At 34.0% G+C, this 18241-nt stretch overlaps 2 protein-coding genes across 4 annotated transcripts in view; one reads left to right on the top strand and one right to left on the bottom strand.

The window, feature by feature from the left end:
• Positions 1-14493, top strand: part of LOC137237476 (signal transducer and activator of transcription B-like) — a 103074-nt gene extending 88581 nt beyond the window's left edge. Inside the window, exon 3 of the mRNA XM_067761139.1 lies at positions 12290-14493. The gene's annotated coding sequence lies outside the window, so the exon portion shown is untranslated. The remainder of the gene's footprint in view (positions 1-12289) is intronic.
• The window catches only part of Vps16A (vacuolar protein sorting 16), a 59021-nt gene that overhangs the window by 8418 nt on the left and 32362 nt on the right, over positions 1-18241 (bottom strand). Inside the window, exon 15 of one of the 3 annotated variants that reach the window (XM_067761138.1) lies at positions 5569-8084. The exons of the other annotated variants lie outside the window; for them this stretch is intronic. The gene's annotated coding sequence lies outside the window, so the exon portion shown is untranslated. Of the gene's footprint in view, positions 1-5568; positions 8085-18241 lie in introns of those variants that run through there. 3 annotated transcript variants of the gene reach the window in all.

Genomic DNA, 18241 nt, shown 5'->3' with positions numbered 1-18241 from the left:
ATATATAATGTAAGATATCAACTGGAAAAATGCGTTGAATATTCATTTGAGAACTGAACATTTCACAAAATCTCTCGAAATTAGGATAATAATTGGAAAATATTAATGACGTTGGAGATCAACTGGAAAACTTTTAAATTTACAAAATTTCTCAAAGGTTGGATAGTGACTGGAGAATGAAGTTGGATATCAACTCGAGAACTAGATATATATTTCGCCGGAGAATTTTTTTCCATGTTTGTTGGGTAAACAAAATCCAGCTGTTGCCGTATCTACAAATTATCTAGATAATAAAAAAACCAATGTTGCCGCACAAAACAGCATACCCCAAAGGCGGCCTTAAACTGTGACTGAAAAACTGCCCAGTAGTATAACTGGAGTTTAAATTTGTCTAGAATTTAAGTAAGCTTAGTTTAAGATTAGCTTAACCAACCACTGATAAACCGGGCCTAAGTCTGCAGTTTGTGACATGTTGAGAAAAGTGTACCCTTAAATCTGCAATATGTGGCAGGAAGACCTTGCTGAAAGGGAGGGCATGTGATATATATCAAGGCCTTTAGTTTGGACCTGTACAACCAAAGAGTATATATACTCTTTGGTACAACTACAGGGACGTTTTTGTAATGAATAAATAATGGGCTACAAACAAGCTTGGAATAAGTCCACATATTGGACACGACCTGAAAACGTTTACATCTAATTTTCCAATTGAGTCAAATTTTACTTTGCTCAGCCTTGAAGAAAGTTTGAGAGATATGAGGTGAACATAATTTTACGTTGCTATAGCGGAGTTTAATGGCTTGGAGAACTTTTGAATTTCAGATTTTGTCTATACTTGGTCAATTAGTTGTGTTTGGGGTGCTTTTGAAGTACACTCAAATTTCAATTATTTTGCAAGATATGATTAATTAACTAATTGAAAAAACATCGCAGCTAATGCCACTAACAATAGTGGAATTCACTAATTTTAAGCGATGCGATTTGTGTAAATCTTAAGCATGGATTTGCGATAACGATTGTGCTATTCGCTAATTTACTTAGTTCTAGCAGTGGTAACGAGGTGGCTATTATGTTAAGTTTAGGTGGATATTAATTAGCAACTATAACTGATTCCATGTTAACATCTATAAAATTGGTGAATTCCATTAATGACCATAGATTAAAGATCATAGATACCGTTATACTTATTGATTCGCTAATAACGATTACGAATGTTAACCCTTTTACTACCGCCAGCTAGTACGCATTACAAATATATTTCTAAGTAATTGTAATTACTGTAAGGAGTTTCCGAAGCACTTTAGTGAAAGCAAAAATCGCCTTCCTATATGGGCGTGTTCAGAATTTCATGTCCACCTGTGCAGTAAATTCTATCAAATTTCGAAATGAGATAAACAATTGCAATAATTTTACAACCAAATTCAGTTTTATTAGAAAAAGGAATAACTATACCTTACATACAGTTTATGAGTTTAACAGTTTATTTCAAGAAAACTATTTTGAATGGTATTCATAAAAACAATCGGAATTTCGACGAATGCAGAGGTGGGCGCTGCATTTCGTGCAATAAAAGTACGTTTTTTCTTTGCATCCTTGCATTTTACAACGAACTTGTGGAGAGAGGTGGCTTCTGGAAACGATTATTACGAATTGTGCCAGTAGCAAAGGTTTTCCTTTTCTCAACAATTTCAAGTAAAGAATACGTGCTGAAGAAATTATCTGTATAAATTTGGTGACCAACAGAATCATGGGGCACTCTTTTTAGAAGTTCCAACGTGACTGAAGCACCAAAACTAAGTTTGTTTATAACATTTGCATCAATTTCAGTGGATGACCTCTGGCACGCAATAAAATCATACGGCATTCCACTTTTTCCACAAAGAACACAGTTTTATTCCCCATGGACAAAGCTTACCACGTATATACTGCTTTATTCCCAGGTGCCCCTTAAATGGAACAATCTGTTCATCAACATAAAGGATTTCCTCCAGCTCTTGCTCCAATAATCTTTTCCGAATAGAATCCATTATAGGTCTTACGCGAAATAATTTATCTTGAGTTTGTGGGGGTAGACTAAGTAGTATCCACTAAATGCAAATGTGTTCGAAGCTCATAAAAACGATTACGTGTCATTGGTGGCAAATAATGGTAGTGCTGTACCTATCTCCCAAAACATGGCTATGCGTGGAAACTTCAATATACCCATTATACAGTGTAAGGCGAAGAACTTCCGAATTTCCCCAGGACTAATTGGTCGAAGCTTTGATTCGTTCTGCACACCATAAAGATTAGTGAAGTTGGATGCATCTTCAAAAAATTGAGTCGGCAAGTATTTTTGACTCCTGTAGACAACTTAACAGGTGCGGAAAATTTTAAATCAGCAATTCAGTCATTACTGCTGTTGTGCCTCCATTGAATGTCAATTTTCTGTGTTATATTTGCCCAATCAAAACATTCATTTCCCGTTTGTGTTTCTGGTGTACTTGTTTTTGTAGTAGAAACTGAACGCAATACTCTCACAGAAAAATACTCATTTTGTGGAACATTCTCTTCGCTCCGTATTGAGGATGGTGTTGAAAAATATGTATGTTGAGGACGTGCATCTGGTTGATTTTCAAATGCTGGACTCAGCTCTTGTGCCATTTCACTTTCCTCAGAACTCGTAGCGTCACTTCCCACCTCTTCATCTCCTTCAATAGGATTCATAGTTAACGCTGAGGAATCAATTTCATCATTATCCGACTCATCGGCGAAATCTGAGAAATTATTAAGAAGGTCAAACATCTCGTTTTCTGTCAACACTTTGCGCCTAGCCATCATAACGCTTTCCTACAAAGTATTATGTATTATCTTCTCTTAACTCACAACTCCTGACTACTCATGTCCATTATAAAGGACATACGGTATTATTTTTCTAGAAAACTCACCTGAATTCCAATCTTTTTTCGCTTACAACTGTTCAAAGAGGGAATTTCCAGCTAAAAAATACGGTTGACACAAGTAAACATAAAAACTGTTTATAATAAATATTTAAAGAACAAACACACCAAATATGGTATAACAACCTTCCTTTACAAAAGCCTGCACAATACTGACAAAATTTTAAAGCAATTACCGGGAACACTATTTTTATACTCGCAATAAACCGCTAGGCCTGTTAAATTACAGCCACTTCAAAGTCATGTCCACTGTAGTGGACATCAGCAGCAAAAGAGTTAAATTAGCGATTTACTCTACTTCCAATACCACATTTCGATACGATACGATACAATAGTTGAGTTCTACCGAGATATTCAATAGGCGCGTTCACTTACCTTTAACGATGCAACTCGACGAAATTTTAACTAACGTATTTCCACTTCCTATAACAACTGTGCTTTTCATTAACTCAATTTCGACAACGCTAAAGTGATGGCGATTTTATTGACTTTAAATTGAAGTAAAGTGGCTTCACAGGTAATGCCGTTAAGCAAATTTATTTATATTATTTCGAAGTCCTTATATAGTTATATAGCGTTGACGAATGTGATTAAAATAGTTACACAATTCCCGCACAGCTCTGGATTACGATCAAATCTCGCTGCAACGATCCGGATCAGTTCTATGAGAGTTGACAGCACTCAACTCATGTCTACAATTATAGGGTACCTGCTGGCTACAAACTTTTTTCCCCGAATTGCCCCATAAAAATCAAAACAAATTATAAAACTAATAAATAATATTAGGTCCTTAAACTATGCCACAAATGCCATATTTTTTCTATATAAAAATAAAAGCTAGAATGCTATTACTTAACAACCGGGGCGGAAAGCTATTTCCTAGTGTTTTTTGTTCCTTGATTTTAGCCGCGCAGAGAGGGGCGCGTATTTTGTCTGCGACGAGATAATCGTCCGAGTCGATGTTAGGTCCTCTGATCGTACGCACATCTAAACCACTGGAGGCACGCAATGTCGTCCGTCTATCACAACGTGGTCGATCTGATTGCGAGTATTTCGATCGGGGACAGCCATGTAACTTGATGTGTCTTTTTATGCATGAACTCCGCGCTGGATATGACTAAAAAAACAAAAGGAACAGAACCGCTACGCGGATCTGAAATTGTTCCAGATAAATAAATATCAGGATCACGACGTTGTTAATGCATTTGCAATTTAAATCTTTATCGAGATCTGGATTAGGCTACATTGTAACTCAACTATTTACTTCCATAATGTTGGTTGGATCAGCTATTTTATATAGATTGCAAGTTTACCAGGCCCTTTAGTCAGCTTACGAAGTATCACAAGTCAGGTGCGAATCAGACTAATGAAATACTATTATTGAGAAAAATTCTGAGACGAAAACTTTTAGAAAGATATTTTGAGAGTGCCCTTCGGCAGTTTGCCGAGATAGGATATTTTCGAAACAGCTTCCTGAATAGGATGATATTCCACTTCAAAGTAAGAAGAAGGTTCAACAGAACGAATAGTGAGAAACAGTAAAGTTGCAGACATTACCCGGAGAAATCGGGAGTATTCCATGCATACATGTATGGAGTAATCGCTATGGACCAACCGGGTGCTCCAAAATTAACCACAATTCATACAAAAAGTATGGTCCAATTAACATTGCGATGTCCTAGGACTCGACCACATACTCCAGCTCCGCATTACATCAGAGCAATCCATGGATTACCCACAGTCCAATAAAGATCGTGTAGCGCGTTTACAATTGTTAAAAACGAGCAATGATCGGCTTACAATATGTTACCTGCAAAAATCGCGAGTACTCCATGCATGCATGTATAGAGTACTCGCTATGGACCAAGCGAGTGCTCCAAAATTAACCACAATTCATACAAAAAATATGGTACAATTAACATTGCGATGTCCTAGGACTGGCCCATATACTCCAGCTCCGCATTACATCAGAGTAATCCATGGAGTACCCACAGTCCAATAAACATCGTGTAGTGATTACAATCGTTAAAAACGAGCAATTATTGGTTTACAATATGTTCGTGTAGAAACATGAGTTGGTCCATTCCTGCATTACAGTGGAGTGTAATGGTAAGTACTCCAGTATGACACAAGTGGACCACATGATGCAACGATTTTTGCAGGGTTCGTTTAGAAACATGAGTTGGTCCATTGCTGCATTGCAGTGGAATATAATGGTAAGAACTCCAGTGTACCACATGATCCAACGATTTTTGCAGGGTAGTGCAACTTAATTCATGGATTGTTGCTGATACTCAAGCTGATAATGTGCTGTGATAGCGCAGTGAAAATTGTAATGTTGTGTTTCGATTTGGTAGTGATGATGAAAACATTGTCAACATATCATTCAATGAACGCTCGACGTTGCAACAGCTGCTCAAATTTTGCCAAAGAATGTAATGTTCTATCATAAAAAGTAACACACAACAACTGCGGCTCGAACATACCCTTATTCACCACTGGAAAAATTAAAATTAAAGTTCGTCAATTTTAACGGTAGTAAAACTTCTGATTTTATATTTTATATATATGTCACAGTGAAACTATTTTGTATCTCGTACATTAACTTTTATATGTAATTTTTACACCGTTTTATTTTTTATATTGCTCGATAAGCCGTTGATTATATTTTATGGTTTCTCGGATAGGGCATAGTTTTTGAAGAAGGTTAAGCGTCGCATTTACATAATTTCCTAGCAAACCTGTTGTCGGCATAACGTTATCATTAATTTCATTTCACCTCCGCTTTTTTTTACTTTCCGTAGCAAAATGTAAGGCATTTCATAAAAACATTCAAACATATTATAGAAAATCAATTTAATGTTCTTTACTTAGTCACTATTCTTGTAGGTAATTTATTTAATAAAATTTTATTATTGTAGATAACTGTATATGTACAGTGTTGGAAAAAATATTTTGGACTTAACATACATATGTACGTATGTTATCATTATGTTATCTGTTGAGAAATTGTAATTTAATTGACAACAATGCATACAACTTTGATGGTGATAGCGTGCCCCACCCATCACAACGAAGATCCTGGGTTTAATTCCCGAACAAAGAAAGCTCAAAAATTTATAAGCAAGTTTTTTTCAATTAGAAAAAAGTGTTTCTAAGCGGGGTCACCCCTTGGCAGTGATTTGGCAAACACTCCGAGTGTACTTCTGCCATGAAAAGCTTCTCAGCGAAAACTCATCTGCGTTCGAAGTCGACGTAAAACATATAAGCCACTTCCCGCCAATATTTAGGAAAAATTAAAAGGAGCACGACTCAAATTGGAAGAGAAGCTCGGCTTAAGTTCTCTTCGGAGGTATATCGCGCCTTGCAATATTTCTTTTAATGTATAAAACTTTGCGAGTCCAAAAGTAAACAAATGTTTACATTACTATTTAACTAAACTTTTTGGGTAAGTTTTAGATAAACAGCTTTTCAATTCAGTAGAATATAGATAAAGAGGTTTAAAAAGTTCTGAAGATGGGTTGTGTGTTGATGGTGGGTGTGTTGATGGGTTAATAGTTAAGTTGCTTAGCCCACAAGTGGTGCGAGATATCTAAAAACATAAGACTTATTTTAAGAAAAATATGCGAGTAAACGCTGTCCCCAGGGTTAAGTGGGTTAAGGGCCAATTAATGGTGACTTATAACCGCAAAACCATAACCAGATAAAACAGCTGATCGAACCTACCTTATGGAAATCAATGTAATAGATTAATGGTGTCATACCATAACACAAACACCATAAACTTACCATAGCCAACCAATTGATTTTTGGTTTCTCGCCATATCCATAACCTAAAATTATTTGAGTTGGTGAATTTAATAACTTTTTGTAGATTTTATTCATTGTTTTGGATACGTTATGACTAAGATACTTATTTTTTGTGGAATATGTTTGTAATGTTTTGCGTTTTCTTCATTTTCATGAAATTTTCACAATTTTTAGGTTAAGACACCATTAATCGATGACATTGGAGATGGTTATGGATATGGGTATGGTTACGACTATTGCGTTAGGGTTAAGGAAGTTTAATTGTCCCTTTTAGCCTGCTTGAGGTAAGATAGGGGTGTTTTCTAGGGGTTAGGGCTTTGTGTGACTTGGTACCCGAGGACTAGATAGTGTAGAGGTGTGGTGAGTTAGCACACTTATGGTGTGAGACAAAATTTTAAGAAAAATAAGACTCCATTCAAGAAAATTAGTAATCGACTATATCATGTCTATGTTATCTCAATCGATTTACAGGTGTAGGAAAATTTAGAATCATGAAAATTTGAGCAAACTCAACGCCATTTGACAGAAAAAGACTTGGTGTTTAAAGATGTCATCCTTAAATTTTGGTAAAAGAAAACATCTGCAAGGCTACATAACCTCAAATATGGGCAAAACTGTGTTTTTTGCGCTTATAGGTTAGGATATCTCGAAAACCAGAGCTGATAGAGCAATTCTGAGGCCAGATTTGGGTTCAGCGTATCATAAACCTTCGGAAATAACTGGTTGCTGGGTCTGAATGTTGGTTAAATTTTGTAGGCCTGTGTTATTTACAGCCGTTGTGTTTGCTCCAAAAAATTTTTTTACACCACTGTACATATCGTTAAATTTTTTGTAAACACATGTACTTTAAAAATTAGAGTTTTTGAGAAAATGCGGTGATTTACTTTTTCATACAGTTCTATAATAAAAAGAAGAATTCTATGCCCACCATTTTCGTCTACATAGTTGATTATTCTATACGCAAAAATATAAAAAAAAAATTATGATACATCTTTTTATAATAAATCTATATACATATACATAAGTTAACATAAAGGTAAAGCTATGGACATAAAACAAGCTTAAGAAAACCATAGTTTATATAAAGTATTAAGCTTTGGAATTTTACCCTTAAGCAGCTGTGAATCCATATGTGTTTAACCCCTTTATTCAAATAATTCAAATATAGTTTAAAAAACTAAAAATATGGTGCCGTTTTAGTACCTACAATACACTTAAATTTTTGATGTTGAGCACCGTAGCACAGAGGTCCGTGTCTCCGCTTTTAAGCACAACTCGTTTTGTAGCGAGCTATTTAACCGCTAGATGGTTCTAACTCTCCTTTGCTCGCCTTGCCTAGAGATTTACAAACAAGCATACATACAAGTGAAGCTAATATAAGCGTGTTAAAAATGAAATTTATTTATAATTCTTTTAATTGCGAATTTGTAAGAAAATTTCATCTTAAAAAACTTTATAAACCTTTTAAACTTTATTTGAATTAGGGTGCAAGTATAAACAGATTTTCTTTATAACGCATATATGTACTGTTCCTACAGGCAGATCATCAGAGTGCCGATATATTGCTGTTATAGCTCAATTATATGTTTGGCTCATCTCATCTGCTGATTTTATTTTTTTCATTTCGCTGGTATAGGGATTGTCAAAAGGAGATGGCAAATGTAAAATGAGTTAAATCACGTGAACTGGACCCCCCATTTACCACTTGATCACAGAAATAAAGTCAATGTATTTTTTTCATAAGTAGGTACCATGAAAAATTGAACCCCAAAATATTTTAAAAAAATTTTAATTTTAAGGGTACTGTTTTTAAAAAGAAAATTTTTGGTACTTTTTGTTCAAAAATTAATTATAAATCAACCGTGAAAGATAAATTGATGAAACTTTGAGGGTTTATTTTTAAACGTTCATATTTTATTAAAATATTTTTATATTAAAAAAAATTTCTTATTATCACATTTTTAATTAACTTTGAAATTTTTAAAAGAAAATTTAACTGACTTCGCGGTCTCAGAATTGATATTCTTTTTATGAGTTACATGCGATATTTATTTAATATTAATATTCCAAAAGAAAATTTTGATGATCGCTATTAGTTTAAACAATATGAATTTTTTTATCACAGCACCTCGCACGCTAGAACCATGCGCGACCAGACGACATGCTACGTTGCAGTATAAAACAAAAACAATGTGAAATGTTTACCACAGCGCGTGGGCGCCAGGCGCCACGCGCAAACGCGACAGACTGTGTTGCAATCGTCGCGAGGATACAAACTAAACCAATTTTAGTATGTTTTCCTTTTATTTCAGCGTAGGTGCTGTGATAAAAAATTCATATTGTTTAAACTAATAGCGATCATCAAAATTTTCTTTTGGAATATTAATATTAAATAAATATCGCATGTAACTCATAAAAAGAATATCAATTCTGAGGCCGCGAAGTCAGTTAAATTTTCTTTTAAAAATTTCAAAGTTAATTAAAAATGTGATAATAAGAAAATTTTTTTAAGATAAAAATATTTTAATAAAATATGAACGTTTAAAAATAAACCCTCAAAGTTTCATCAATTTATCTTTCACGGTTGATTTATAATTAATTTTTGAAAAAGTACCAAAAATTTTCTTTTTAAAAAATAAAGGTAGTTTTCTACATTAAGACGCTTATTGAGCTGAATCTTCCCTACAAAATTCGAATCTATAATTATTTCATTAGTAGCTAATCGAATGCCTACCCTGCAAAAATTGTTGGATTACGTGTTCCATTTTCTTCATGTTGGAGTACTCTAACAATATTCCTTTGCAATGCGTTTGCGGACCACCATCAGCCGATCATTGCTCGTTTTTTAACGACCATGATCACGACACGATGACGATTGAACAGAGTTGCCAAAAGTAAAATATTGCATACAAATAACTGATAATAAAATTTTACTATAGCAACTCTGATAAAATGCGCACTGGTTTTATGTATACATACTATAGTATAGAGAAATATTAGTTTCTTTATTCACGCAAATGCTAAATAACATAAGAATATTCGTAGTAAAAAATATAAAAGTTGTATTGCCCCTCTTCATTTACTTTCATTTTAAATTAAATTCACTCCGATAATTCTTTCCGACACAATTCCTCTTTAGTACTTTGGCATATGATCCTCTGTGGGTGCTCCATGGAGTACTACAGTGAAAGTACTTTGGAAAGTACTCTCACGTATGTACTCTATGGAATACTCCCAAACAAAGCGAGAGTGGGATCACCTACTCCTCTCCTAGGACATCGCAATGTTAATTGGAGCACATTTTTTGTATGAATACAGATTAGTTTTGGAACACTCCTATACTCCCAAAGGAGTATTCCTTACATTATTTATGGAGTACTCGCGTTTTTTGAAGGGTAATGAAGTCAACAACTTCCGGCGCAGTACGATTTTGACATTTGTCCTTCGAATTTACAAAAACAAAGTACATGGAATTCTTATTTATATATGTAGGTATGTCACCATGCTGCCACCTTGTATCGTTCCGCCATGATTGTCTGTCATATAGCATTGTCATTTTATTCGCTTGACATTTCATCCTTCATACTAATCGAGCAGTTACTTCTGTGTGAAAGCAAAAAATTTACGATTTCATTAGAAGGTGAAATGAGATCATTAAGTTTCTGTGTGAAAACAGCATTATATTCCCACAACACACAAGAATTGCAAAGCTGTATGTTTTCTCTCCATAACATTCGCCTAACACCAACACACAGATTTTGACAATCTGAACAAAGGTATGCTGTTGCTGTAGAGATGAGCCAACTATGTATATAGTTGAACCATGATTGCTGTTTAAATGTTTTTGTTTTTGTATTCAAAATTTGGGATTTGGGCTCAGGAAAAAAGTTCCACTATGCATACCCAAAAAAATAATTTTCGAGCCTGCGAAAAAAAAGCCGAAAAAACATTTTTTTTTTTTCAAAAAACTGTTGTAAAAACGTTGGCGATAACAGTTTTTTGAAAAAAAAAAAAAATAAAAAATATTTTTTGGGTTTTGGGGAGTATTTTGTTCGAAAAATTTACCCTTTCGCCATTTTTTTTTCGCAGGCTCGAAAATTATTTTTTTGGGTATGCATAGTGGAACTTTTTTTCCTGAGCACAAATCCTGTCGAAATATCGATGGCGCGATATCGGTTAATAAATCGACCCAGTCTATTGTTCGGGCTCTATCCCGACACCTAAGACCACGCTTACACACACACTTATCTAAATCCATAATGTTTATGTTACGTGTTTACATTTATCCCATGCTTAAAAACAAGTTCCTTCTTTTATTTCGTGCCTTCACTTAGAGATAACACCCTAGAGGTGGTTCTTTGTCTTAAAAAGTTTTTCGCTAGATCTACAAATTGCCGATTTAATTAATCATACTCGTTTATTACTCTGCCCTGAAATCAATTTCTATTCATACCGTTTATGGTATAAGAATACATTTCGCAGGATATAAAACCGCTACAAAACCAATTCGACTTTACAGCTTTGATATTTGAAAGAAAGTGATTGTTGTAGTTTTCCTTTGCCATAATTCGCTAATATAGGCCTGTCAAGATCGGGGCTTGAAATAATGCACTACTTTGTTCGCAAGTTGAAACATCGTCATTCACATTTTTTTGTACACAATAACATCATTAAATCATAATTTTCTTATCAGTTACCTTTTTTATTTAAATTTTTAACACGGAATAAGATTGCCTGCCAATGTGAATTCCTATATAGAAACTCACAATGTACTTTGCTTTAAAATTTTTTTTAGGGAATTCGACGTAGTTCAGCTCTTAGTACGTGGCTAAATATGGAATGAGAGTGTGAACTAGGATGGAGAGGTTCCGTATGAACATCGCCTTAACTTTGTTTGTTTGTTAATTAAAAGTTGTACGAATGAGATGAAATTTGTGTGAAAGGCATCAGTCTAAAAATGAAAACCAAATTAGGAATACTTCTCGTATAATTGGTTATAGCCATTGTGGATAAGTATGGTACACCATGGTTATTAGACTGGGTCGATTTATTAACCGATATCGCGCCATCGATTTTTCGATAGGATTTGGGCTCAGGAAAAAAAAGTTCCACACGCATACCCAAAAAAGTAATTTTGGAGCCTGCGAAATTTCATTCGATTTTTTTTTTAATTTTCAAGGCTCCAAATCATTTTTTATGAATTTTTTTTCGAGTAAATTGGCAAATGCAGTTAAAAAAAATCTTTTATGGAGATTTAGAAGAATTTTGGTCGAAAAATCGACTTTTTTTTGCAGGCTCGAAACTTATTTTTTTGGGTATGCGTAGTGGAAGTTTTTTTCCTGAGCCCAAATCCTATCGGAAAATCGATGGCGCGATATCGGTTAACTGTCGTCCATACAAATCGACCCAATCCAATGGTATAGCCATCAATACATAAATGAGAGCATGCAGGGTGATTGGGTGCTTTGTCGTAAATTTTTAATTATCGAGAAAATTTACTTTACACTAAAACACTGCCTATGCATGTTTTCATATATTAGGTTGAGGTGAATTAAAAGAAAATAATCTAAAATAATTTATTTTCTTAATACGGCGAGCTTTTGTTTGCTGGTCTGTAGCCCTGCTGCCTGGGAGATGGTCCTCCTGCTTGTTCTATGGTTACTACAATACGTGTTTACAGGAACTTCTGCACTGCGACATTGCGAATCTGAAGTCATCAATTTCTCTAATAGACGTAGGGCAGGAGCGAAATAGCTAAAAGATCAACCAGCATACTTATGTCTTCTATAATAATAAAAATATAATAATTGCATAAGGAAACAATAATGGTTGCAATAATTGTCTTTGACAATTTTTTAATTTATAATGCTTTTAGCAAACTATTTTTAAACTTATTTTCAAAACCTGATTTATGTGGTAAAAAATAAATAAAAAAAAAGCTGTTTTATATACAATTATTTATTTCGCTTCACCAAAACAAATATATGTGTTTAGGTATATACCAAATAATGATCAATCGCTACACCACATCCTCGTCTAGAAAAACAGTTGTATAGCAAATAAGTTGAGTTTAGAAAAATAAAAAAACATAGAAACAAAAAAAAAAAAAAACAAAAAAAAAAAAAAAAATGGAGTTAAAAAAGTTTTAATCTAAAATAAGACTGCTGTGTTTTGTTCGTAAAACATTTAAACAAATAAAAATCTAAATACATACATATTTGTATGATTAATCAACTGATAATAATAAATATTGTAATATATAAAATAGCAAAATAACATTATTAAAAATAATTAAAATAATATTTTTATGTAACACATTGTCCTTAGCATAAACGTCAGACATACATATGATAACACTGGTTTACAGCCAAAATGCACCAGAGATGCCATTATGAAATTCCTATGTAAAATCACCCCCTGATTTCGAAAATCAAGGTTATTTTTAATTCTATGTAACGTTTTTGAGATATTTACGAATAACGTTTAAAAAAAAAAAAAATGGGTCCACTTAATCGTATATATCTCAAGAATGAATTGAGCAATTCCAAAACGGTTTGAAGCTTTTAAAAGGTAATTTGCTATAAACTGTGCATACAACACTTTTTGCTAGGCCCTGCAGATTCAAAGATAACGAACAATCATTACGGAATTTTTCCATTTTTTTTTTTTGTAGAAATATAAAAAAATTTGTACTTTGCGAGGAAGGATCTCGAAAACTTTTTATTTTTTTGCAGATTTGTTTTTTTCTCTCTAAGCTCTGTTTTATTATAAAACAAATAAGCTTTCATTCAACAAAATCGATGGACTAATACAAAAGTTATATGCATTCATGTAAATATTCCCATTTAATACTTAAGTACCCTACTGGTACATATGTGTGAGTATTCGTATATCAATTAGTTAGCGAATATTAACACATATGTACCAGTAGGGTAATTAAGTATTAAATGAATATATTTACTTGAATGCTTATAACTTTTGTATTAGTCCATCGATTTTGTTGAATGGAAGCTTATTTTTTGTAATAAAACAGAGCTTAGAGAGAAAAAAATAAATCTGCAAAAAAATAAAAAGTTTTCGAGATTCTTCCTCGCAAAGTACAAATTTTTTTATTTTGTTACAAAAAAAAAAAAAATGGAAAAATTTAAATCTGCAGGGCCTAGGAAAAAGTATGCACAGTTTATAGGTAATTTTATTACCTTTTAAAAGCTTCAAACCGTTTTGGAATTGCTCAATTCGTTCTTGAGATATATATGATTAAGTGGACCCAATTTTTTTTTTTTTTTTTTTTTTGGAAAAAACCGTTATTCGTAAAAATCTCAAAAACGTTACCATAGAATTAAAAATAACCTTGATTTTCGAAATCAGGGGTGATTTTACATAGGAATTTCATAATGGCGTCTCTGGTACAGAAAAAAAATTGGAATATGTGATCTAGTGTAATTAGTCGGCAAATGTATAATAATAAAAAATATGTAAATGCAGATAAATGCTAATGTATTACATTATATTGAATGAATAATAGTAATATTGAGTTAGTTAAATATTAATAAATATGAATGTAAATGTATATTTCTTCTTTGCTTTTTGTGATCTATTACCCAATTACCTTCATAAATTATATACATTCATAAACATATACACATTATAATTGCATACATATAAATATGTATCTATGTATACATATGTACCTACAACTTCATATATATATATGGAAAATAAATGGTCCTTTGAAAAATAAAAACGAATGATATATGTGACCCGGCCTATAAAAAGGTAGCTTATGACTCAGAAAAGAAATTGCGAGAAACAGCTGTTAACAGCTGTTTTTTGTTTTTGTGAGAAACATCTGTTAACAGCTATTTTTTTAGTCATAAGCCACCTTTTCATAGGCCGGGTCACACGTATTGATTTTTTCTTATAGAGCCGTATACAGCTCTAAAGAAATCCAAAGCATTGTGAGTTCTCACAGTGGCGAATGTTTAAGAAACCCGTTCACAATAGTAAACAGCCTGGATCACCTGTTAAATCGCTGTTCGATTATTTAAAAAAATGTTTTCTCAATAGCGTTTCTAAAACATTTCTGTAGACTACTGGTATATTGCATTATTTTCATATTTTAAAATGTTTCCTTAATTGGCTGCACGCATGTCTGATTGATTTTTTTTAGACACATTTTAAAGAAAAGTAGGTTTGAAAAACAAATGACCAATTCATCGAACTACAATTTAGAAGCGACAACTCGCAGCAAGGGCTCTCAAGATTTTTGTAAAGTCTATATATGATGAATTTCATGTCAAACCCGATATGCATTAGAGATATACGCCGCCGATAAACGCCGCCGCCGATTTTAGTGGTTTTTCGCACGCCGCCGCCGAATGTCAAAAATATCGGTTCGGCGGCGTCCGGTGCGTTACTATATTTTCTGATCGCTTAAGACTGTTAGGCCATTTATTGGTCATGTTGAAAATTGGTCGGATATGGTCGAAAGTGGTATCAACGGATGCGCATCACTGCCAGTTATAAGAAACTAATTGCGAAATTTAACTCCTTCCAACTTTCCAACTTTGCATCACGCAATTCACCAAGTTATTAAAACAAAACACTAAAAGAAAAGTTTTATAATAAAGTTGTTAAAAAAAGCAAATTACCCAAGAAAGGTGCCGATTAAAAAAAAATTACATTGCGATTGGCTGAAGGAATAAGCGAAATCAGTGATGCAAAATCCTTTAGTAGGTTCTAGGGGCATAAGCACTCCTTTGAAATGATTCTCACCTCATACTTAAGTTGAGGATATATGTACGTATGAGAAGGGTTTGCAAAATCACTCGGGCATACATTTAAACACCTTTTGTTTATTTGCGAAACTATACAATAACGTCTGAAATGTTAATTTTGATTTTCACACTTCATCCTTCAACACCCAAGTTTCCCGGTTTGACACTTCCTAAGGTTGGCGGCCTATCCAAAACTAGTCCCTTGGAGTGAATCACATTGTTTATAGCCAACCAAGTTTAAATATCACTTACACGTTATGGCTTCTTTTACAAATGTGAATACGTAGGCACATATGTATATTTACCAGGTGACGCTTTGCCCTGCGCAAGAACACTCAAAGTGACTTATCTTGTTTTGTTGATTTTCCGACAGGGTGGATAAATGATGTGTATTGGAACGATTTTCCGTCATCCCTTGTCAAATTTGGTTTTGAGACAAACAGGTTTCGGCGTTGTGCCATCATCAGTGTCGATTTTCATTCTGATCTGTTGTTGTCGTTTGTCCTGTATTTATAGTTCGTAAGTACATGAGCAGGTATTGTCAAAATTGATGCTTGTGTATATTTAGTTATGCTGTATATATATATATATATATATATATATATATATATATATATATAGAAAGCCAACGGCCACCGACACAATATAAAAATGCAGCATTAAGGCACTTGGTGCATAGAGTTGAAAGAACACCTCTTACACAAGAGGCATATAAGAGAGAACTTGAGGTCATATATAATATCGCTGCAAACAACGGATATAAAAAAGCACTAGTAGATAAGTTCAGAAGGACAAATGGAGACCCAAAAAGAAATAATTAGGCTTGTTCTGAATTCCGACTCGTTTTGAAAAGTAAAACGAGGCTGATTCCGAGTCGATTCCTTTTTGGTGTTCTCAATTCCGATTGAAACAAATCGATTCGAAGTCGATTTCGAATCGTTTTCATTTCGAGTCGATAATCAAGCGAAGCAGCTGTTTTTATTTATTTTGGGTTTAATTAAATTAAAATTGTGCAAAAACTTGAACAGAATGCCAGCACCAATGGTTTTCGGAAATGCAGAGGCAAGAAGACGTGCAATTGTGCATAAAAATCGCAAAAATCGATCGATCGAAATTGAGAACACGTCGGTTTCATTTCGACCAGAATCGCTTTGTTTAGCTTGAAAAATTTTTTATAGGAATTTTCAAATTAAGATTTGTTATACTAAATGAACAAATAGTCCAGCAAAAAGTTGTTATATATCTTCCAAATAAAATGAATAATTTAATAAAACTTATTTGTGGGAACAATAATGTAATTATCTATGCTTAATAGGCTAATTACTTTCGATTCCGACTGCTCAGAGGCAAAACTTTTCAAATCGACCAAGTCTGGTCGGAATCGATATTCAGAACACCAATCCATTTCGATTCCGAATAAATTGGTCGGAATCGAAATCCAGAACAGGCCCGAATGAAAAGGAAAATAATAGCTGGACGACTATGACATATACTGGAAAAGCAACATATAAATTGGCAAACTTCTTTAAAAAATACAACATTAACACAGCATTAAAAACATCGAACAATCTCGGGCGAAAACTAAGAACTAACACTAACTCAGAGGATCCGTTTAGCAGCCACGGCGTTTACAAGCTTACCTGCGGATGCCAGCATAGCTACATAGGACAAACAGGACGGCAAATAAGAACGAGGTTCAGAAAACATATTAGAGATTACAACAAAAAAATCCGGAATCCAAACAGTATACCAGAGTCTAACTTCGCGAATCACATGGTCGAGAATGAATGTTCCCCAGCAAACATCAATGAAACAGTTAGGGTTCTTCACATACAAGCAAAAGGCCGACGTCTCAACATACTCGAAAACATGGAAATCTACAAACAGAAAACATTCGACGGTAGAATAATAAACGAACAGATAAACACAATTTCTGACACAATATTCAAGCCTTTAAAACTTGTTTACAAGAAACAAAGTACTCACACACGTACAACAGACAAACACACAGCAACAAAAAAACACAAAACAATTAACACACCAAAACAACAAACCCACAAAGAAGGTCAAACGACTAAAATTACGGATTTTTACCTACCTCAGTCAGCCACACAAATCGATTAGTAAACCACCCTCGATTCTGAATAAACACACAGCATAACTAAATATACACAAGCATCAATTTTGACAATACCTGCTCATGTACCTACGAACTATAAATACAGGACAAACGACAACAGATCAGAACGAAAATCGGCACTGATGATGGCACAACGCCGAAATCGGTTTGTCTCAAAACCTAATTTGAGAAGGGTTGACGGAAAATCGTTCCAATACACAACACTCAAAGTGGTGAAGCAAAAGCTTTCCCAAGATGGTCGAACTAATGACCGAGTGTGTGCTACTACCCTAACGCAGTGAACAGTCGAACTAGTCTGAAAACTTAACTTACGCGGTCATCCTTTCTAAAATATCGTTTTGATTTAACGAAGACTATTGAAATCAATGTTGTGAGCACAAACGTCTGCAAACTTTGGTCTACATTGTAAAAATTGTATCCAGGGCCCTTGTAATTTTAATTATGTAGATGCGCCGGGGATTATACGATTTTCACCCATGAGTTACGCAATGACATCCACTTAGACTGCTTATGATTTAGAGGGCGGCATCCTTGGCCGGATAGTCACTCCCTAACGTTTCAAAGTGTTTATCTGG

Source organism: Eurosta solidaginis, chromosome 1 (assembly GCF_040869045.1).
Source record: "Eurosta solidaginis isolate ZX-2024a chromosome 1, ASM4086904v1, whole genome shotgun sequence".
NCBI classification, from domain to species: domain Eukaryota; kingdom Metazoa; phylum Arthropoda; class Insecta; order Diptera; family Tephritidae; genus Eurosta; species Eurosta solidaginis.
The sequence above is the reverse complement of the archived record's forward strand: the minus strand, read 5'-3'. Positions and strand labels throughout refer to the sequence as shown.